The sequence below is a fragment of the Thalassophryne amazonica genome, chromosome 4 (genome assembly GCF_902500255.1).
Source record: "Thalassophryne amazonica chromosome 4, fThaAma1.1, whole genome shotgun sequence".
NCBI classification, from domain to species: Eukaryota; Metazoa; Chordata; class Actinopteri; order Batrachoidiformes; family Batrachoididae; genus Thalassophryne; species Thalassophryne amazonica.
The window spans coordinates 122,851,898-122,868,827 of NC_047106.1; the positions used below are offsets into that span (position 1 = coordinate 122,851,898).

Sequence of the window (16,930 nt, forward strand, 5' to 3'; positions counted from 1 at the left end):
GGGACCAAGTCCACATATAGACACACTGCCTTGATCAGAAGCAGAGAAGGACCAGACCCCAAATAATTAAGTTTTTGGTTGGGGGAAGAAATTGGAGAACCTGGAGCAAACACGGGAAGAACATGCAGATTCCACAAAGGCTGGAAGTAATCCTACAAGCTCCTTGATGTGAAGCATCAGTTAACCACTATGCCACCATGCTGTGGCTATTGTTGTTAGTCTGAAGAGAATCTTCTGATATAAATCTCAGGACACGACTCCAAGGTTAAACTCAATAGCGTTTACAAAGTTATTGAGTGAGCTGGGGTGGTACTACTCAGGGTCCCATTGTGCTGCAAGGCTACAAGGTGTCCTGGAAGATTATAAATTGCAATATAAGTCAACTCAAAGCTCTATACATAAATAAGATCAAGAGTTTACTGACTGCATGAGTAAGGATGTTTTTCTATAGGAAGAAACTTCAAGGAGACCTCATTCAGTGACCATCTGCAATGGCCAACGCAACATATGAGGTTCATGGAACATATAAATACAGAAATGCTGCAACTAAACAAGCATCACTAAATTATAATTGTATGCAATGGCAGGATAACTGACTAGACACCAAAAGCTGCAGATCAGAATCTCAGGGATTGTGTCTAACTGTAATAAGAATGAGTTAAATCAGAGGACAAAGTTCATTGTATTTATACTTAGGACGAATGTGGATCCTCAGGTTTACAAGTGGATCCAGAGCCATCCTGACCCCTGTATCCATTTTTTTTTTCTGGATCCAAGTTGTGTTGAACTACTTTTCTTTCGGCCATGATTGTTGGCGGAGAGACAATAGTTCCACACAAAATGGAACCCCAATCTTGTTGAACGTATCAGTTTCATAAAAATACAGTCACGGCCTCCACCATCCCCAACTCACTGGATCTGCTCACATTGCAGACTCGGGGTGTTTTGTCATTATATCTATGTACAATCACAATGGATTGATGGATGAGCTTTATTGTCATTGTCATTACAAGTGCAACAGCAACAAGATTACGTCCACACTCAAATTGCCACAGACAAGATACAGCAATTAATCCACAATTATTACTTGTTTACCATGAATATGAATATGAATAAATCCTCAATGTCCTGCACAGAGAATTACGCAAAGCATGCGACACGCCATGTCTCCAAGGCATCAAGAACATAGCCCGCAGGGTCTGTTCCATCTGGGCACGCACGGTAACTCCAGCCCTGATCGTCTTGTAGAAAAAAATGTCAATAGCGTTCAGAGACCAGCTGATCAATTCCATGGTTAATCCAATATAGTTTGAAGAATTCACAGTCTGGTGAAGTAGGGACTTTGAAGGTTGCAGCAGAGATAGAGGAGAGAGGAGGAGATGTGACTGCCCTCACCTGAGTCCCAAGCTGTTAAATAATAAAGGTTCTTCTTCTTCTTGGAGATAATGCATGTGCAAGTAACAGTCAACAAACACTAAAAAAATTTCCAAATAAAGCATAGCTTAGGGGATTAGTGGTTGGCACTGTTACCTCACAGCAAGCCAGTCATGGGATTGATTCCCACTTCTGGCCTTTCTGTATGGAGTTTGCATGTTCTCCCTGTGTTTGCTTGGGTTCTCTCCAGGTGCTCAGGCTTCTTCCCACATCCAAACACATGCAGGTTAGGTGAACTGGAAACTTTAAATAGTCCGTAGGTGTGTATGCAGGTGCGAATGTGTTTGTTTGTCTATATGTGGCCCTGCAACAGACTGGCGTCATGTTCAGTGAGTGCCCTGCCTCACGCTCTATGTTTGCTGGGATAGGCTCCAATGAAAGCGAAAGTCATCACTGCTCTTGACAATCCAGTACTTTGAGTTGATTTTTCCTAAATGCTGTAGGGAGACTTGTCAGACCTTTCCCCTGATAAAGTCCTTAACTAAGTTGGTAATGTATTTTGATCACTGCTACAAGATAAAGTTTCTCCATATTATTTTGGATGCATTTCTCTGAAAATGTTCCTGTGGACTTGGAAAGTCTTTCTGCTACTGCTATCATGAAATACATCATCAGAAAAGATTACTGAGCATGTTCAAGAAGCAGCCAGAACACAACCTCCACCATGTTTCATAGATCACATTGTATATTTTGGCTCAGGAGCAGATCCTTTCTCTCTGAATACTTTGGGCTTTCCATCACTTTGCAAGAGGTTAATCATTGTCTCACGCCATAAAACTTTATTCCAGAGCCCTTATGGATCATCTCTGCGCCTTTTCACAAATTCCACTCTTTCTTTCCAATTCATAATGCTGATTAGTGGTTTGCTTCTTGTGGTATGGTTTCTGTATTTCCAGTCTTTAAATCTTCTTTCAATAATAAATGTTTTTTTTTTTTTTCTCACAGAACTCTCACAGTGTTTCTTTTGTCAGCTGTTATTGTTTTCATTGACTGACATGTTCAATGTCTGTTGCTTAGTACAGCAGTTGTTTCTGACCTCTTCAAGGCATTACAAATTATTGTATTGACTGACCAAGGTGCTGCTAGTTATTGGGGAACATACACCCATTACCCATGCCTGAAAGCCTGAAATGCAACTACAGTAGGTAAAAATGCAGAGATACTGCACTTGTTCACAAATTTATTTTTGATTTTAATATAAATGAATGTTCACAATGTGAGAATTGGTTTGGTAACAAGAAGTCAATCATAAGAAAACACTAGAAAACCAAGGGCAAAAAACACACAACATTCAAGCAAGGCATGGGAGGAACACAGGGGTATAAATTCACATGGAGTGAAATTAGAGGCACAGGTGAGGGTAAACACTAATTGAATACAGCTGGGGATGAGACACAGGAAGAAAGTTAACAAAATGCACAAGGAAACACGCAAACATGGGACAACAAAAGGACAACAAACAGCGGACTTTCAACAGAGTCGACAGAGGACAGGGCGATTAAGGTTCTGCTACTAGACTATAAAATTATTCATGGACTGGCACCTCCCTACCTAGCTGACCTTACGTACTGGCCCAGGCTTTGCGTTCTCAGGGTGCAGGACTACTTTGTGTCCCTAGGGTGAATAAGACGTCTGTGGGTCATAGAGCTTTCTCTTATCATGCCCCTGTTTTGTGGAATGATCTCCCTGGGTCAATAAAACAGTCAGATTCTGTGGAGACTTAAGGCACACTTATTTCCCCTTTCATATGGCTAGCATACTGGCATAGTATAGTTCTAAACTTTTAACTCTTTTAATTCACTTTATTAGGAAACTGAGCATGCCGCGGCCTAAACTTTACCTAAATTGTGGGTCTTTTAGTGAAGCTTAGGGCTAGTGACCGGCGATCACCTTAGTATTTCCTGTTTTTCTTGTTGTTTAATGCTGAAAAATTATACGGTATTTCTTGTCTTTCTGATGGCTGACTCTGTTTTTTTCTCTCTGTTTAAGGTGCAGCTTCATCCAGAGATGGGTGTGGTATTTGTGCTGGAGAGCCTCCTGTCCTGTGCACCAACAGCATTTCCTGTATATTTGTTTTGTGAATTGTTCTGTAATTTAGGTCTGTAGCATGTCCTAAGCAGAGGGCCACCCCTTTGAGTCTGGTCTGCTTGAGGTTTCTTCCTTAAAGGGAGTTTTTCCTTACCACTGCTGCTCTGGGGGTTCGTAAGGTTAGACTTTACTTGTGTGAGGTGCCTTGAGGCAACTCTGTTGTGATTTGGCACTATATAAATGAAAATAAACTGAAATTGAAAAATGGCAAGGCGGACAACAGCTGGGAGACGTGAGGTCAGAGGAATGACAGAGAGGGCTACACAGGACAGACAAAATGGTTTACTGACTGCAGGGAAAACCAACTGACACAAACTAACAGATGGTTAGATGGGACACTGGCAGCAGAGAAAACATTTAGAAAGCCTCATAATATATAGAAGAAGAAACAGAGAGAATAACGGAACTGGGAGCCACAGACAGCAGAGGTGGGAGTAAGTCACTGTCAAATCATTCTCAAGTTATCAATCTGCAAGTCCCAAGTCAAGTCTCAAGACAGCTTGCAAACAATTGGTGGTCATTATGACTTGAGACTTGACTTGGAACTAGCGATTCATGACTTGAGAGTGACTTGATGATGACTTACTCTGACCTCTGACAGACAGACACAAGAGAAAGAAGAGTGATGAGACAAAAACAAATATAGCAATAGAACAACAGCAACAACAGCCTTGGGGACAACAAAGGATAAATAACCCAACAAAAAGATCACAAGGACAATGATGCAAGGAAAAATACCACTGGCTATAAATACACAAAATATATGGAAGACAAAGCAACATAAGCATGAGATATAACACAGAAGAAATAACTGTCCAAGATGCAGTGACACATGAGGCACTCCTTGGAGGCTCTGGAGGTGCTGTAGATTCTGGAGGAAGTAGAGACCCTATAGACTCTGGAGGAGGTGGAGGCATGGAAGACTTTGGAGGAGATGGAGGCACTGAAGACTATGAAGATGTGAGTACCTACAAGGGCATTGCTGGAGAAGGTGCCGAAAACTCTGAAGACTTGGGCACCTCTGACGGCACCTCTGAAGGTACTGCTGAAGATTCTGGAGGAGAAGCTGCTGAAGCCTCTGATGGCATGGGAGCGTGAAGACTGTGGAGGAGAAGATGCCTCTGAGAGCATCACTGAAGATGACTCTGATGACATGGGTGCTGTTGAAGATGCGGGTGCAGCTGAAGACAATGTTTAAGACATGGGTGGGGATGAAGACTCTGGAGACATGGGTGCTGCTGAAGTTGTGGTAGGTGTGAAGACAACTCTTAACACATGGGTGGTGCTGAAGACTCTGGAGAGGTGGGTGCCACTGAAGAGAGATGTCACTCTGAGACAAGGGTGCCTCTGAGGGCAGTGCTGATGACTCTGCAGATGTGGGCACTGTTGAAGACTCTGGAGGAGAAGGCACTGAAGACGAGGATGCCTCTGAGGTCACTGCTGAAGACTCTGGAGACATTGGTGCCGCTGAAGACTCTGGAGGAGAAGGCACTGAAGACGGGGGTGCCTCTGGGGGTTCTGCTGAAGAGTCTGAAGACCTGGGTGCCGCTGAAGACTCTGGAGATGTAGGTACTGCTGAAAACTCGGGTGCCACTGAAAACTCTGGAGGAGTAGGTACCGCTGAGGGTGCCCCCAAAAGACTCTAGAGGCGTGAGACTCTGGAGGCAAGTGTGGCACATCCAGGGTATAAATACACAGTGATGATTATTGGAGAAATGAGGCACAGGTGAGGTTAAACATTAAGTGACCATAGCTGGGGATGAGACAAAGGAAGAACGCAAACAAAATGCATAAGGAAACTGGTGGTGTCAAAACAAAACAGGAAGTGGGTCAAAGTCACTGGTAGTTAATAAATATATAAACACAAAGCAAACAAGCAGCAGAATGGTCACAAGGAAATCATTAATAAATTACACACAGGAGCAAAGAAAACTACAATACATAATGAAACCAAATCCAGGATGGACACTAGAGGCAAGCAGAGGAAAAAGACAGACATAGACATGGAAACCCACAGGCACCCTAAACAATAACACCAGGAACAGTCACAAGGGGGTGGCGGAGGATTACAATAACAGAAAGATGGTACCTTCCTCATCCTCCTCTCTCCTGACTGCTTCTCTGTCCCTGCTTTACCTGAATAATTTCCTGTTATCCATTTACAGGAGTTATTAACTTATATTTTAGTCACAATGACGCCTGTCAATTGCGTCATTTGCTGGTAAGTGGCCTTTGTGTGAGGATGGGTGTAGTCTCTTGTCATTTTTTCTTTGCAAGGAAATGGCAGAACAACTGGAGCAGCGCGACTGCATCAAATTTTGCCAGAAACTGGGTGACAGCCAGGTGGAAACCATTCGGATTATTCAGACGGCTTTCGGTGACGATGCTATGGGCATCACACAGATTAAGGAGCGGTACAACGGGTTTAAAGACGGCCAACAATGGTGGAGCAAAAGTGCCTCTGTGTTGAAGTCTCACAGGACATGATGTGACATGCCCAGTTCTTCCACCATTCGGAAGATTCAGACGGCTTTCGGTGGCTTTTCAGTCGTGTGACTATCCGAGAAATTGTGGACGAGCTGGGCATGTCACAACATGTCCTGTGAGACTTCAACACAGAGGTGCTTTTGCTCCACCATCAGCTTTGCGCCAAAGCCACTGGCATGAATTTCGCTGCAACTCTTTTCATGGCAAAATCTTCTGTCACAGTGGAATGTACCGAAAAAGTGCTGATGTGACCTCTTCCACAGTTTCTCGGATAGTCACACGATGGTCCCACATCACCACAGCGTTCACTTTGGAAATGATCTGGTCATTGCAGCATGTTGATGGCCGCCCGGAGCGCGGCTCGCTCTCCACCATTGTGCGGTGGACTTTAAACCAGTTGTACTCTTCCTTAATCTGTGTGACGCCCATAGCATCATCACCGAAAGCCGTCTGAATAATCTGAATGGTTTCCACCTGGCTGTCGCCCAGTTTCTGACAAAATTTGATGCAGTCGCGCTGCTCCAGTCGTTCTGGGATTTTCCTTGCAAAGAAAAAACGACGAGAGACTCTACCCATCCGCACACAAAGGCTGCTTACAAGCAAATGACACAATTGACAGGCGTGAAAAAATTCACGCATGCGCACAAAGGTTCAAGGTTGGCTCATGCAAGCACACGTGATTCAAATCCATCAGGTTTTTGAAAAAAATAAAAAGGTCAGATACTTTTCTAACAGACCTTGTGTGTGTGTATATATATATATATATATATATATATATATATATATATATATATATATATACAACTAGCTGCTCAAGACCAGCCCAATAAAAGCCCAACATTTAAAACAAGGACAAAAAAACAGCCAGTATTAGAATGCAAAACATGCCCATGAAAAACCATACTACTGTTAATTTCATTTGTTAATATTCATTAATTAGAACATATAAGGTGTGTGCCATATTCCCAAAAAAATTGAGCGCTATTAATGAGCTTGACATACAAAAGCAGAGTCTGAGTAAAGATGGACAGAGGACCTCAAGTTTGTCAATAATGTTTGAGTAATACTGTTTTGAAAAAAATCAATAATTTTCTCAAAGAAAAATCAGAAAAGACTTGCATATGTCTACAGCTCTAGTCAAAGAAACTGGAGGAATTTCATTGTGTAAAAGGCAAGTTTGCAAGCCATAGCTGAATGTCCATGATCTCCAATGTCGCAGGTAGCACTGTATCAAGAACTCTCATTCATTAATATGTCATATAACCACACGGGCAATGGATTACTTTGGGAATCCTTTCTCGAGTACTAAAATTAAACTTACATATTTACTGGATATATATAAAAAAGGCTTCTCAGTAAATATATTTTTAAGGTGCTATTGGCATAAAATTTTCACCAGATGTCAGTACCAACAAAAGTGTGCAAAGAAACCAAAACAAATAAGTACAGAAATTAAATTATGTGTAATAAAATGGAAGGAAAAAAGTATTGGACATGCGTACTGAAATTAATTTAATACATCATACAAAAGCCTTTGTTGCTAATTACAGTTTCAAGAGATCTCCTGTAAGGAGAAACTAATTGCATGCATTGTTCAGGTGTGATTTTGGTCTATTGTTCCACACAAATAGTCTTTAAATCTTAAAGGTTCTGTGGACCTGTTCTATGAACTCTGATCCTCAGTTCTTTCCATGGATTTTCAATTGGATTCAAGTCAGATGATTAGCTGGGCCATTCTCGCAGCTTTATTTTAATTCTCCGAGACCAATTGAGTTTTATTGGCTGTGTGTTTAGATCATTGTCTTGCCGAAATGTCTATCATCTTTTCAGCTTCATCATCCTGGTAGATGGCAGCAGATTTTTTTTTTTTTATCAAGAATGTCTTGGTACATGTTTCCATTCATTCATCCTTCATTCATTCATCATTAGCGGTTAGCACTGTTGCCTCACAGCAAGAAGGTCATGGGTTCAATTCCCACCTGTGGTCTTTCTGTGTGGAGTTTGCATGTTCTCCCCATGTCTGCATGGGTTTCCTCTGGGTGCTCTAGTTTCCTTCCACATTTAAAGACATGCAGGTTAGGTGAACTGTCTTGGTGTCCCTTGCAAAAGAGGTATTGATGTCAATGGGACTAACCTTGTTAAATAAAGGATAAGTAAGATAAATAAATAAAATATGGCAACAAATTTATATGAAGTTTGCCATTGTTGTATGCAGAAACACAGCCCCACAGCATCATGTTCTGGCCTTCAAACTTTGCTGATGGTATGGTGCTTTTGGGGTGATGTGCAGTGCCATTTGTGGTGTGTATTATGGCATCCAAAGAGTTTCATTTTGGTCTCATTTGCCCAATCTAATTTCTCCCAGTATTTAACAGGCTTGTATAAATGTTGTGCAGTGAACTTTAAGCAAGCTTCAGAATGCTTTTTCTTCAGCAATGGTATTTTGCATGGTGTACATGTACACAGGCCATAGCGAATGAGTGCATAACTTATTTTCTTTGAAACATTTGTACCTGTTATTCCAGATCTTTCTGAAGTGGTCGTTGGCTCTTGGACAACTCTTCTGATAACTATTTTCACGACTCTATCAAAAATCTTGTGAGGAGCACCTGGTTGTTGCTGGTTTATGGTGAAATAATGTTCATTCCACTTCTGATGGCCCTGCAGTGCTCACTTTAACATTCAAAAGTTTAGAAATCCTTCTGTAACTAACCCCATCCATATGTTTAGCAACAATAAGGTTGTGAACTGCTTTAGAGAAATCTTTGCTTCTACCCATCATGAGATGTTTCTTGTGTGACATGTTGGTACTGAGACATCTAGGCCATCATTTGGGACTGAACCAGCTAATATTATTTTGCACTGACAAGGGACAGCATTGCATTCTAATTACTGATAGAATTCAGCAGTTGTCTTGGCTTGCCATGCATTTGTGCACCCCCTTTTTCATGTGTTCAATAGTTTTCCCCTGTATCATTTCACTTTATTACACATAATTTATGGACATATGCAATTTGATTTCTTTGTATGTGTGAATTACCTGAGTTGTTATCAACATCTGGTGAAATATTTGTGTAATAGTACCTTTTAGAAATACATTTACTGAGAAACATGGCGACGTGTTCAATACTAATTTTACCTACTGTATGTTAACCTTGTCCAAAAACAGGGCTGAAGTCTCTGGACTTGGAGGCATCTGAGTTGGACTATCACACAGTGGAAACATGTCTCGTGGTCAGACAAATTGGTATTCAATATCTTTTTCTCAAAGAAATGGATGCTGTGTGCTTCTGTCCAGAGGTGAAAAGGGCCATCTTGACTGTTATCAGCAACAAGTCCAAAAGCCAGGGTCTGTCACGTTATTGAGTTGTGTCAGTGACCTTGGCAAATGTAACTTACACTTCTGTGATATATTGTCCAGGGACATCCATGAATGTTTTAACAAGAAAATGCAAAACCACATTCAAAGGTATGGCTATGGAAAGAGTGAGTAAGGGTACTGGCCTGCCTGGAGTCCTGACCTGTTCTCATTACATAATCTGCAGAGTGTAGAATTTTGAAATGAAAAAATGCAACAATGCTGCTATAGTGGTGAACACCTTCAAATTAACACCTGAAAAGTTTTATCACTTGGTATCTTCAATGTCAAATTGCATTTTAAATATTCTGAAAGGAATGGCAGCATTAAAATGTAGTAAATGCAGTAAACGCTTTAGCATCCCAAATATTGTCACACTTAATTTCAAGAATGGATGCAGAGTGATTCAAATGAGTATTTGATTCACTGTCAATTTTGCAAGTTTTCCCACCTAGAAAGAATGGAGAGGTGTGTAAATTTTATCTTAGGTAATGTCAACTGTGAGACAGAATCTTAAAAAAAAAAATCACAAAATCACATTGTATGATTTTTAAACAATCAATTTGCATTTTATTGCATAAATAAGTATTTGATACAATGGAAAACAGACCTTGATATTTGGTACAGAAAACTTTGTTTGCAATTACAGAGGTCAGACGTTTCCTGTAGTTCTTGACCAAGTATGCACACAGTGCAGCAGGAATTTTGATCCACTCCTCCATACAGATCTTCTCCAGATGTTTCAGGTTTCAACCTGAAACATCACCTGCTCCGTGGCCTGCTGTAAAGTGCTAATTTACCCTCCCTGTAGAGCTCTATCTATTTTTGCAGACAAGATGATGGCGCCTACCCCAGTAGGGTGAATGCCGTCTGGCATCAGCAAGCCATGGCAGCCCCAAAACGAAAGCCAGCTATCAATAACACTAAAGCCTTACTGTTTACAAAATTGCACCAGCCACCTATTTAATGATGTCAGCCTGCTAAATGCCTTATCATTGCACCGGGAGGAGAGGGGACCAGAGACTATTAATCGATGTTGACACATCTTTCTGGTAAGGTCACAAGTCCTCTCTATGTTCATTTTTGTGACCTCAGAGTGCTTCATTCTGACATCATTGTTGTGGACGTGAATATGATTCACAAAAGATGCACTTAAAAATCAAAAAGACGTAAACAGAAACAGAAGAATTTAAAACAATCTTGTCATGATTAGAAGAGCATTATTCAGCATGCAGTTTGTTGGAAGGAAGTTGCCAGATCTGTGAACCTGTGTACATCAGTGAATCTGTGTACATCTGTGTACATCAGCAGTTGTTGCCTTCTCACCAAGCTGCTTGATTATTATCCTGTAACCCATCCCAGCCTTCTGCAGGTCTACAATTTTGTCCCTGGTGTCATTAGACAGCTCTGTGGTCTTGCCCATGGCGGATGAGTTGGATTGTGTTTGATTGAGTGTGTAGACAGGTGTCTTTTATACAGGTAATGAGTTCAAACAGGTACGATTAATACAGGTAATGAGTGAAGAATACGAGGGCTTCTTTAAGAAAAACTAACAGGTCTGTGAGAGCCAGAATTCTTGCTGATTGATAGGTGATCAAATACTTATTTCATGCAATAAAATGCAAATTAATTATTTAAAAATCATACAATTTGATTTTCTGATTTTTTTCACAGTGAAAGTGTGCCTACGATAAAAATTACAGACTTCTTAATTCTTTGTAGGTGGGAAAACTTGCAAAATTGACAGAGTATCAAATACTTATTTGCCTCACTGTATGTCAACAAATGAAATTCTTGGGTTCACACTGACTGCAATGAAATTAAAGTCAAATCAAATGTAAGCATCAGTGCATTTTTGGTTGTTTTTGTTTTGTTTGTTATTGCATTGTCAATACCATCCCAACTTTTGCTGATTTGGGGTGTGAATTCCATATAATATATTATCCACAATGAAAAGCAACAGATTTATTGTGTCACACAGCTCTTGTCTGGCATAGTGAGTTAGTGTTTAGCATTGGTGCCTCACAGCAAGAAGGTTGTGGAATCACTTCCTGCCCTTCATGTGTGGAGTTTGCATGTTCTTCCTGTGGCTACGTGGGTTTCCTCCACACATTCCCACAATCAAAAAATGCTTATTTAGGGTCTTAAACATCCTCTGCCCTTGACCAAGGCACTGTCTCTATCTGGAGTTGGCCTCTGGTCCCCGGACTGTGGCAGCCCACTGCTCCTAGTGATTGGATTGTGTCTAACTGGAATTAGGTTGGGTTAAATCCAGAGGACAAATTCTGTGCATGTATGTATATATGTACAATGACAATAAAGGCTCTTCTTCTCTTCTCTCTTCTCTTGAAATGGAGCAGGTACAAAATAATTTCATTAAGCCCTAGTTATAAATCAGATTTTGCTGTGAACACAAATAAACCTGTTGCTTTGTCTTTTCTTCCTACCTGCACCCTGGATAACATGAATGTAGTGTTTTTAATCCATATTAATTTCCTCTTATTAATGCAAAATTTATTTAATCTCAGAAATATTTTGTGTTGTTTCATTATATTTTAATCTTATACCTGCTGTAAATTCAGATGCAAATTGGCTAATTACTGTTCGCTGAATAAATAACTTTAACTTGCACACTTAACCTGTGAATTTAACACAATTTACAGGGATGAAAAATGTCCGCTTTTTGCCAGTCACCTCGGTCATTTCTTAGATCAGTGCAAACCTGTTAAGAAAAAAAAAAGTGAGGAGGGCAGTTACCTATTTTAATGAATAGACTGTACTGTTTGCCCTCAGGGTGTTTAGCAGTTGTAGTCATTTGTGCTTATATGCCATCACATCACAAGGCAGTCGGCCAAGCGAACACCAGTTTGTTTTAATGTTTTTTCTGTTATTTGAAAGGTAAGCACACTATGAATTGCTCTCTCCAGTATAGTTGAATATTTGTACTAATAACAGTTGCAAAGTTATCCTGTTTAAACGGTTTGTGTGTTGAAATGAAGATGAATGGTCTGAAGAAGTTTGGGAATGTATAATATAGTTAATTGTATATATATTTTCTGTGCTTATGTCGGCTGCACGGGTGGCCAGTTTTAAGTTGTATGTGCACTATCTTCCCAGTTTAGGTCATTTATGAGTTGGTGGAAATACAGTGTTTCATTGTAGATGAGGTAGAGTTGTTTCATACAACATCCAATGAAATTTTGATTGAATATTCTTCTGTTACTTGAAAGGAGTAAAGTTGTCAGCGTCATTATCATGGTGGGATTGTGGAAGTATACAACATGGTCAAAGCCACGACCAATTGTCACCATGTGTCCAGTTCATCCCTCTGGATTCCACCAGCACAACAACACAAAAACACAACATAAAGTCTCCGGGTGCAGGGAGGCACCAGAGGCAGTGCCCGGGCTGGGTTACATATGTATAATGTATTGCTAATCCAATGTGTGATTCATACACAGTTCTGTATTGCAGACTGATGTCTGCATTTCTTTTGGGTCATTACCAGACTCTGATGTCACAAAACTGGGGTCCATCACAAGCTTGGTTGTTGTACTACGTACTACGTATTGCAAGTGCCTTTGGGCCATAGGATGTTAACAACCAGCTATAAATAGGTTGTCTCTCTTGATTTTCATGCCAAACAGCAATATAGCAAGATGGCTTACAGGATTTTGGTCTATAAAGACAATTTGTGACTTAGAGCAATCAACTCTATAGTGAAGAATCATTTCAGGTGGGACTAGCTTGATGGTGTTGTGCAAGCCAAGCTAGCAGGAAGTGAGGAAACTGTCAGTTATGTCCTCAGCGAATGTTTTCACAAGATTGTTGTACCTGGAAATGTGCTGGGCATTTTCTGCAGGGATTCCATTAGTTACACTTCTTGTGGCGCGAAAGCATTGGAAAGTCATGCCAATAGCAGTAAACATTGTAAAGTTATAAAGAGCAGATGGACGAACTACACACTGCCCAGTTCTAGCAAATCCTCAAGAGCATCATATGATGTCCATCTGCTTTTAAAAGATGTAAAGACAAGACCAGAGGTGGCCAGAATGATTGCATCTGACAGCAACAGGTCGGAAAATTTAGAAGTAAGTAGACTGAAGTATACAGATGAAGTCAAGTGGTTGTGCATCTCTTTACAGGTATGATTAGTTTCTGATATACCCCTGTCACACTAGAGTACGAATGAGCCAAAATGCTGTAAGAATGAGGATTCGAATGACAGTTGTGTATTCTGAGCTGCACTCAAATGCCTCGTACAGCATTCTTCTAGCAGTCGCACTGTCATGCATCAGAGCACATGCAAAATACATTTGTGTTGCGCTGGTGTGGGAAAACATTTGAACAGCGATGGAGTTGCAGTTGTACTACATTCTGACAGGAGTCATAATATTTGTATGGCAATTCCTACACAATTTGAACCATTCACATTACATTCAAGGGGCTGTTCGAACTGTTCGAGCATGTCGACTCCTGGCCGAATTTCTCTACCGTCCTTCCATCACACTGGAGCATGAATGGGCCCAAATGCTGTTTGAATGGACAATTGTTGGATGGGGTCTAACAGCCATGATGACATGATAATAGAGATACATCGTCTGATACATAAGGTGGACTGATAATGGAGCTATAATATGCTCATTCTGGGCAGAATTGCCACACTGCGCAAAGCCTTTGACTCGCCGTAGGGCAGGTTGCCGCACAGCTGCACGTGGTGTTACAGTTATGATGATCATCATAATTCACATACATTATGTAACCCGTGAGAGGGCATGACCATGTATCTGCAACAGTCTGGTCAGGTGAGCTGCGCAGTGAGTCAATGCATCTCAGAGCCACGCTACATCGCACACAGCTGAACGGGCTGTAATAGCAGCCAGTCTCACATTTTCTTTCGTGCTCCCATCACAAAATGAGTTACATTTTCGTGATGGGTTTTTATTTCACTCACTATTACTAACCCTACTCCTACCCCCAACTCTAACCTTAACCATAACCTAACCCCACTCCTTCCCCCAACCCTAACCACAACCACCCCAACCCCCCCCCCCCCCCCCCCGCTTCACTTTTAATTTTGTGCAGCCATCATGGAATGTATTAGAATGAATTTGTGCTGCCGTGACGAAAATGAGGCGCTTTTCGTCACAATATCATGAACCAATAGATTAATGTATACGTTGTGCTGCTGAATCACGACTTGCTGTGAGACCAGGTTGCGTAATATACATCATATCCAACCCAGGGATCATATCACAGTAACACATATGAAAGACTGGCCTCCTGCGCCTGTCCTGCACTTTTCAGCCAGGCCAGAATAACAGGTTATCAAAGCTCTGCGCGTGCAGCTGGTTCATCCATCCAGTGGTAAGGACAGTTGACCGAAATACCCCGCGTGCATGCTGCTACAACATATGTGAACTCAGCTGCATGTGTGTGGTCAAAAACAGCTTATCACTTTCCTGCATGTACACCCACACCAAACAGCTGATTCTTTGTTGGGTACGAGAGAGAAAGAGAGGGCATCTACATTCAACTTGCACTCTGGGTAGTCGACCAGGATCTGGGAGCTGTTGCTCTCCCAATGTGCGCAAATCCTTCGAGGCAGTTTCAAACACAATCTGGGTATTAATTTGCACATGGCTGTATGAATGTTTGTCCCATACGACTGCGGCTTGAATTCCAGCTGCTTTTCCCATTTGGCTGGTTCGTATGGTATTTGCGCTCATTTGTGCTCTTGTGTGACATGGCACTTAATATATGTTGAAAAGGTATATTTGTAAGTTCTTGTGAGAATGCTACTAGAGAACTGATTTTGAATAAGGAAAATGTTTCTCACCAAAATGGGTGCTGCACTCACTGCAATTTATTGACTGAAATAGTCCCAGATTTCATCACAGAGCTTCTATTTTCTGGAGGAGCATGCCCCCAAGACTCCCCAAATATTTTTTTTAGGTTTTTCACCACTTTCATCCTTGATGTTAATAACTTACAATTTATGAGTAATTTGGCGATTTAAGGCATTAAAATCATTTCTTTTTACCTATTTAAGTTGAAGGTGTCCACCTTGCAGTCAAAAAAGGGGGGGGGGGGAAACTCCCAGAACTTCAAATATTGGCAGTTTCCAGTGGCCTTCAACTGTTACCAGCAGATGGTAAAGGATCAAGTGATACACAAAACTGACACACATTTGCATAATTGAAAAATACAATACAGTTTTAGCATTTGCACAATGTAATATTAAAATTTGAGTTCTAGTTCTGATGGTGACCTCAACCTCAACTTATGTCATGCTACGCCTTACTTTTTCTCTTTGTCACATACATTATTAATGTTTACCAAATATAAAGCAACACTAAAATATCTCACCTCTTGCTGCCCATGTTTCCTCATGTTTAAAACATGTCCTTGTTGCCACTTGTAGAAAAAAAAATTCTTACATGGAGCAGCAGAAAAAATTTTCCATTGTCCACGTTTCACTGTGCCACACACACAATGCATCATAAATTGTTTACAAATTACTTAGGTCTATTCAACCCCTGAAAATACCATAAAAGTACTCCCAATTCCACTAGAAAAAAAAAAAAAAAAAAAAGACCTGGCAATGCTGTATGTCATGCTTGCACAGTGATGTTTACAGATATGTAGAATGTGAAAGGTTAGTTTATATTTGGAGCGACATAACATTGTCTTAACACCTTGGAATAGAAACACATTTTCCCAGGTGCCATTAGTCTCAACAAGAGCAATCTGAGTTTTCTAACGTCCGCCAATCCAGATCTGAATCACCAAAAAAAGAATTTGTTGAATTTTCCCAGCAAAAAGAGTTACAATTTGTTATGCAAACCACAAGCAAGTCAAAGTACAGAGTGTCACATCATTATATTCATACACAGTAGGGCAGGTTACACAGTAGGGTGGTCGCCTTGCGCTCAAAGACAAGTAAGTTCTTTAAAATATGTATGCATCTGAATGCAGTTCCAGGCAGTTTCAAGCACACCCAAAGGTCAGCAGTTTCACATCCTATTTTGCCCTTTAGCTTTTAACAGCGACTTCATGCCTGGTCATGTAAGTACAGTAGGTTACTGCAAGTTATACTAATAAGAGCAAGGAATAGAACATTATTAAATGAAATACAAATTCCAACAATTATTCCCTCCTGTTTGAACTTTGAACAAAGCTCAACAACACATTAAAAAAAATTAATGAAATAAAAAAATAAAACACTGATCAACAGCATGGTTTACCAGTCGAGGTCCCACACCACCTCTAACAACTGGAACAACACAGCACACCAAGCACAAAAGAATGCAAAGCACAACAGAAACAGCAATAATAAGAGAAACAGTCACTCCTTTCCATTTACAAAACCAGTTGTCCAGGAAATCAAAGAGAGATGTGTCAAGATCAGATCAGAACATTTTTTTTTTTTTAGAATTCTGTCAAGTGGTCCATCCAGACCAGAGTTGTCAGGAAAAAGTTTGCATAGCCCACCTTCTTCAGCTACTAGCATGTCTACTGCTACTGCTAACTGTTTTGTCATTTTGGTGTTTGCATGGAATT

At 40.7% G+C, this 16,930-nt stretch overlaps 1 protein-coding gene across 1 annotated transcript in view; it reads left to right on the plus strand.

Moving 5' to 3' along the window:
- Positions 1 to 16,930, plus strand: part of nectin1b (nectin cell adhesion molecule 1b) — a 1,042,283-nt gene that overhangs the window by 795,213 nt on the left and 230,140 nt on the right.